Source organism: Rhinolophus ferrumequinum, chromosome 24 (genome assembly GCF_004115265.2).
Source record: "Rhinolophus ferrumequinum isolate MPI-CBG mRhiFer1 chromosome 24, mRhiFer1_v1.p, whole genome shotgun sequence".
Taxonomy (NCBI): Eukaryota; Metazoa; Chordata; class Mammalia; order Chiroptera; family Rhinolophidae; genus Rhinolophus; species Rhinolophus ferrumequinum.
Window position 1 is genome coordinate 4,265,813 of NC_046307.1, and position 7,525 is coordinate 4,273,337.

The window sequence follows — 7,525 nt, forward strand, 5'->3', positions numbered from 1 at the left end:
CAGGGCACGGGGCTGCCCTGAACAGGGCGTTAGAGGTGTGAGGGGGCCCCCACACCCCACTTTCACAGGGCGGCAGTTGCCCTCACCCATGCCCCTGCCCTGGGTCAACGGGATCTCCGCAGCAAGTGTCCATGGAGATTAGGCGCGGTCCCCAGCAGGGAAAGCAGGACGTGATTTCCACCTCCTAGGCCCTGGCGTCGGGTGACGGGCGACTTGGTCTTCCGGGGTCCTGGCAGGATTGCGAAGACCTCCGCTTACCTAGATGTTGGACTCCATGTGTCGCCCTGCCAAACGGAACATCTGGTGCATCTAGCGCAACACGGGCAGTGAGAGAACGAGAAGGGGTGGCAAAAGTTTAAGAAAGAAACAGAAGTCAAGAGATTTATGCACTAGGGGCTAAGGATCTCACAGCCTCAAAGGACTGAGAGCCCCGATCGGTCCACCTTGTGGCTTTTATTGATGTACACACAAGGAAGTAACATTGTTTTCTCCACGGTCTGTGAATTTCATACATTATACTAGGAAACTGATTCAGACCAATCACTCTTGCCTGTAAGCGGCCGGAAGCGAAAGTCCAAGGATGTCTTAGTAATTGTTGTATGTACTTCCCCAAGGGACAAAATCTTTATGTTGAAACTTACTGATATGAATAGATGGAGAACTGATGTTATCACATCATTGAATCTCTTCCCAAGCAGGTTGTGGGAAGGAATATAGCCACAGAGGCAGAAGCTCTCCTTAGCCGGGGGTGGTGGGGGTCTATGCCCACCTCTATCAACCCCGTGAGTTCTCCAGATGACCCCTATGTGACTGTGTCCGGCTTAGATTGTTCCCTCCTTGAGGAATCTTACTCATCATTGACTAACCAGCCATCCTTTGGGGCCAAACAGGGAGACATAAGGTGTAAGCCCAAAGGTGAAGCAAAGTTCCTGAAAGGATCAGTCTCACAGACTCTCCTTTCTTTAGGGGTAGGTACGAGGAGACAGACGGTTAGGCTGCTGTGTGACAATATCTCCCCCTTTTTGTTTTTGAAACATGAGAAACAGAGGCCTCGCAGATTTTTCATTCATTGCCCATCAGAGGGCTGTTTGTCCACTTCTGAGGACTGAACAAAATAAACATAAAACAACAAACAGAATAGCAATAGCACCAGCAAAACCCTCCACCTAAAGTCTTTATCCAATTGACAGAGTTTAAAGCAGAGAGTCCTTCTGCAACCTCAGAAAGTAGAAAGTGTCTCCTCTCCAAGGAGGAGTTGAAGCTTGGCGTTAGACATCTGATCAACTTCTTGTTGTAGTTGTAAAATGTCCATGGTGAGATTGGGTGTATGTTCCAGGAGATGGGCTCATACCTCAGACCAAGGGATACGAGTTTGATTATAAGAGAAAGGGGTTATACAATAGGTGGATATATTCCAATCACATTTTAAAGTAATCGTAATACAGAGATTTTCCCATTGCTCACCAAGAAATACAACAGTAGTTTCTAAGTCAGCTAATCTAACATTAATTTCTTGATCTATCTTAACTTGTTGATTCCAAGATTTATTAGCATTTTCATGCCATTTTTGTACAAATTCAGTGGTCTGTACCATTTGGTGTAGAGCTACTCCAGAAACAGCAGCTACAGAGGCTATAGCAATTATTCCCATAATAGCTGCAATTAAAAGTCCAATAAATCTTTTGCTTCTTCCCACAGTTGACTGTCAGTCTTAGGTGCGTTGTTCATGATATGGTTTAATACAACAATGGGGCGCCCACAAAGGACGTTCTTTTGGTCTTGGAGAAACACAAGCATAACCTCGTCCCCATGTTAACAAGGTTCCTAACTGCCATTGATTAGTTTGAATATCTTTCCACCAAATGGGCACATTCCCCAAAGCTTTATGACTATGGAGATTGTTAAAATGTCTTTCTGCAGCTGTGCGCCCAAGGTGTGGTTCTGTGTTAGAGCCAGAAGAATTCAAAAAATTTAGAGTAAACATGGCTTTAGCTAGCTGTACTTGTGGCGGATCCTTGTTGTCTCCCCCTTTTTGTTTTTGTAGGTTTTTTTTTAAAGTATAATTAGCATATTCAGCAACGGCTTGGCCTTGTGGATGATAAGGAATTCCTGTGGTGTGATTAATTTTCCACATAACTCGGGAGTGAATTAACAAAGTTGTTAGGCAGAAAAAGCCACTCTACCAGATGATTTTGTTGAATAATGACCGCTGTAGGTGAATGTGGAGTGGGAAAAATTAAAATTTGTAAAGGTTGAGATGGATCTATGCGCTGAATTTGAGCCTCTTGTATTTTTTGTTCAACAAGTTCTAATTCCTTATTAGCCTGAGGAGTTAATTTGCAAGGACTATCAAGCCGTGGAGGTCTTCGTAAAAGATCAAATAGGTTAGTAAGAGCGTAAGTAGGAATACTTAGAGTAGGACGTAGCCAATTAATATGTCCTAATAGGTTTTGTAAATCATTTAACGTAGAGATTTGAGCTCTCCTAATTTGTACCTTTTGAGGCCAGATGGTCTGTCTATCTACTATAGCTACTAGATATCATATAGGGGTGGTAGTTTGAAGCTTATCAGGAGCAATACAGAGACCTGCTGACTCGAGCTGTTCCTGGAGTAACTTAAAACAATTAGTTAAAATCCCTGTAGAAGATGCAGCACAGAGAATGTCATCCATATAGTGAATGATATAACAATCTGCAAATTTTTCTCTAACTGGCAAAACAGCTCGAGCTACAAAAAACTGGCAAATTGTGGGGCTATTAAGCATTCCCTGTGGAAGAAGTTTCCATTGATATCTTTTGATAGGTTCTTTATTATTTATAGAAGGTATTGAAAATGCAAAACTAGGGCAGTCTTGAGGATGTAAGGGGACAGTATAAAAACAATCTTGTAAGTCTATTACTACTAATGGCCAATTGTTAGGAATCATGGATTGTTGTGGGAGTCCAGGCTGCAAAGGACCCATAGGTTCGATTAGATCATTAATAGCTCGCAAATCAGTGAGCATTCGCCATTTTCCTGTTTTTTTTCTTTATTACAAACACTGGTGAATTCCATGGACTAGTGGAGAGTTCTATATGGTTTTGTTCTAATTAGGTCTGTACTAATTCTGTCAAAGCCTCCAATTTTTCTTTTGAGAAGGGCCACTGTTCTATCCAAAGAGGCTTGTTATTAATCCATTGAAGAACTATAGGAGTCCGTAGCTCTGCAACAGTGGCCCCTACATAAAAGGCTCCTGATTTTCTGATTTAAATCCTAGTCTCTCACGTCCTTCTTGAGATGAGGGCTGTATAGGTTGAGTGATTCCCTGATTAAATTTTTCTAAATCTTTTCTTGGCTGATAGCCCATACGACTCATCATATTTTGACTTTGAGGACTATATTGTCCAGGGGGTATCCAGATTTCTGCCTCCCATTGAGCAAGCAGATCTCAACCCCATAAATTCACTGGAATGTCAGCAACCTAAGGTTGTAAAAATCCCTTTTGTCCCTGAGGTCCGAAGCAAGGAAGAACACAAACACTTTGACGCAAACCTGAGGCTCGGCCCACCCCAACGATATTAATGTTGGGCTCCTGGATTTGCCAGTTCGCTGGCCATTCCTGAGAGCTAATTATAGAAACATCACCTCCTGTATCTAAAAGACCTTTAAATTTTTTATCTTGTATTTCAATGTGACAAACAGGACAGATTCCTGATATTTTTTCTGCTAGAAAAATACCTAGACCGGTACTTCCAAATCCTCCGGTTCCTCTTTTTTGTGTTCCCTTTTTTCCTGGGGGTGTATAGGGGATCAGAAGGAGTTGAGCAACTCATTCCACCTTTTTAGCCGACCAGGGAACAGAAGAGGACATTATAATTTGAATTTCTCCCTTATACTCTGGATCAATCATGCCAGTGTGGACTGTAACTCCTTCTGATGTTAAGCTTGAACGACCAAGGAGAAGTCCGACTGTATTTGGAGGGATTGGTCCAAATATTCCCATGGGCACATGCAGGGGGGAATTCTCCTGGAAGCAGTAGAATATCTTGAATTGTGCAGATGTCTACTGCAGCACTTCCCTCAGTGGCAGGAGTTAATTGTTGTACTGATAATTTTGGGAAGGAGGCACAACCTGGTAATTTTGAGGCACTGCCTGGCTCATATATGCCTCGGTTGTAGTCTAGGCCTGGGGCTGGTCCTGCCTCCTCTTTCCTGAAGGGTTCCATCTTTATGATACGTTGATCTACATTCTGATGCCCAATGATTTCCTTTCTTACGTTGAGGGGAAATCCCAGATTGTTTAGGACCCTGGGGAACAGAGGAATTTTGTGGTTGAGAGCCGTTTTTACTTTTCTTATGGCACTCTCTTTCAGTATGCCCTATTTCCCCACAATTATAACAGAAGCCTGTGAACTTCTTTTTTTCCTTTTGTAAATCCTGTAATTGCCTGAGCCCACATAGTGGCCTTAAATTGTTCTGTTCCTACTTCTTGGCATAATCGAAGATATCCCATGGCATCAGTTTTTCCTTTCTGAGCTCCAATAGCCCTTTTACAATCCTCATTAGCATTATCATAAGCCATAATTTGTAGAATTATATCTGCTGCTGGAGAATTAGTCACCTGTTTGTTAATAGCTTCTTGTAAGCGAGCGATAAAATCTGAGTAAGTTTCCTGGGGACCTTGTAAAATCTTTTGGAAAGAAGATGGAGCTTTGCTTTCCACCTCTATCTTTTCCCATGCCACCAGGCAAATCCATTTTAATTGATCAATAGCTTGGTCTTCCATCCCCAATTGATCCTGTGTAGCTACCCAATCCCCTTTTCCTAATAATTGGTCGTGATTGATATCAAGATTACGAGTCTGATTATATCTTCCCTGAGTCTCTGCACCATCAATCCACCAGGTTTTGAATCATAGAAATTGAGAAGGGACTGACAGGTTTTTGTCAACGCATTCCATCTATAGGAATCAGCCGATTGCCATTGGCAATTCCTCTAAGGAGGCCTATAGTATAAGGTGAAGTAGGTCCAAATTGTAAAACTGTCTGTTTTAATTCTTTGAGTAATTTGAAGGAAAAAGGTTCATGAACTGCCTCATGGACTCCATCAGGGTGTTCCTCAGTAGGGGCCTCATGTTCCCTAATGACTACAGGGAAGGCCAAGGCATCTACATCCCCTTCCAACCTGGCCTGGCGTGTGCCACGCTCTATGGCTGATAATGAAGAGCGAGTGCCCTTCTTCAGTGGAGGAGATACACTTTTGGAGAAGAAAGGATTGTTATTTTTTACTACTGATCTTGAAGGCCCCCACGTCTGTTCCCTAAAGGAAGGCGGTGGTGAAGGTAAATGAGACAAGTGCATGGAAGGGGGACAATTGTCCTTTAAACAGTCTCCCAAGTTTGGATATAATGATTTTGGGACTACTATTGGCTCTGTCTCAGACTCTTTGTCTTCATCTTCTCTATCCTCCCTTTCCCCCGTCTTGTCTTCTATCTTCTCTCTCCATCTTCTCCTCTGAGTCTGTCTGAAGAGGTTCCTAAACTAAACAAACTAGTTCCCATGTTTCCCAGATTGAACCGAGCAAAGAGACCCCATTGGAATGTAACTTACGGAGGTCTCATCCGACTTCCTCCCATGGATTTAAATCAAGTGTTCTAGGGTCTGGAAACCAGGAACAATGAGTTTCAATCACCTTAAGAAGTTCCTCTACTTTCTTTACTGAGGTTTTGTGTTTTACCTTTGTCATGTGGGGTGTCATGCAGGGTCCTTGGTCCTGCTCCCCACATAAGAACGCATGACATGGTGAGGTCAAAAGGGAACACCACGGAGCCATAAATAGAGGAGTAATACCACTATATTCTCGGTGGTGGCTGGGTTGGAGACACAGGAAGGAGAAGCCGCATGGTCTGCGGTCTGCCGTCCACTTCTCTCTGCCAACCACGCCACGCCACACCATGCCACACCTTGCTAGCTTAGCCACGGCAGTTATAGCAGTGGCTAATGGCTAACCGGTAACAGCTGATGGCCAACTAGTCACAGCTGATGACCTTCTACTACCTGAGCAAGCACCTTTCTATGTGAGGCCGAGAGCCTGGAAACTGCTCTCTGGGGCTCTGTCCCCACACTCTTCTTAAGAAATTGTTTAAGCAGACAAATATAAGGTCTATATTTACTCTCAGCATTGCCCATGTCAGTAAAAGAAAAAAGAGCTTTCACTTCAAGTTCACTCTGATGCTCCTCTGGCTGCATCCCTCAGGGGACTTTAAGGTCTGTCTTGGCTATGGTGTACTCGTATAAGTCCCGAGCCTCGTTGGCTAAGTGCCAAATCACTCTTTTGCCTATGACATGACCACAAAACCACAGATTAGAGCCCACATAAGCTCCGTAGCTGAGGCCGTGGAGCTAAGATCAATCACCCACACAATCACACTCTCACATACAAAAGTGTTTAGTAAGGTTTTATCCAATTCCCCTTTTCCTTGGTTAAATTCTCTGGGACTTTCCATACCTCCTTATCAGGAAGTTGTTGCGCGATGTTTGCCTGGGCCCCTTGTCGTGGCTCCACCAGTTAATGTCAACTTGCAGTCGTCCTTCCCTCCTTGAGCCCCACATTGGGTGCCAGATGTCACGTCCAGTGCAACATGGGCAGTGAGAGAACGAGAAGGGTCGGCGAAAGGTTAAGAAAGAAACAGAAGTCAAGAGATTTATGCACTAGAGCAGGAGTGGCCAAACTTTTTTCAACGTTTTTCACCAAGGGCCATGTGCGGTAAAATACACAAACAGCCGGGCCACTCACTCGAGGTGAAGTACGTGTTGCCTCACCTGGTTTATGTAAGTAAACTAAATATATTTTTGGAACTTGCTGCGGGCCAATTAACAATGGATCACAGGCCGCAGTTGGCCCGCAGGCCACAGTTTGGACACCCCTGCACTAGAGGCTAAGGGTCTCACAGCTTCAAAAGACTGAGAGCCCCGAATCGGTCCACCTTGTGGCTTTTATTGATGTACACACAAGGAAGTAACATTGTTTTCTCCACGGTCTGTGAATTTCATACATTATACTAGAAAACTGATTCAAACCAATCACCCTTGCCTGCAGGCAGCCGGAACCGAAAGTCCAAGGATGTCTTAGTAATTGTTGTATGTGCCTCCCCAAGGGACAAAACCTTTATGCTGAAACTTACTGATATGAATAGATGGAGAACTGATGTTATCACATCATTGAATCTCTTCCCAAGCAGGTTGTGGGAAGGAATATAGCCACAGAGGCAGAAGCTATCCTTAGCCGGGGGTGGTGGGGGTCTATGCTCACCTCCATCAACCCCGTGAGTTCTCCAGATGACCCCTATGTGACTGTGCTGTCTTAGGTTGTTCCTCCCTTCAGGAATCTTACCTGTCATTGACTAACCAACCATCCTTTGGGGCCAAACAGGGAGACACAAGGTGTAAGCACAAAGGTGAAGCAAAGTTCCTGAAAGATCACTCTCACAGACTCTCCTTTCTTTAGGGGTAGATATGAGGGGACAGACGGGTAGGCGGCTGCGTG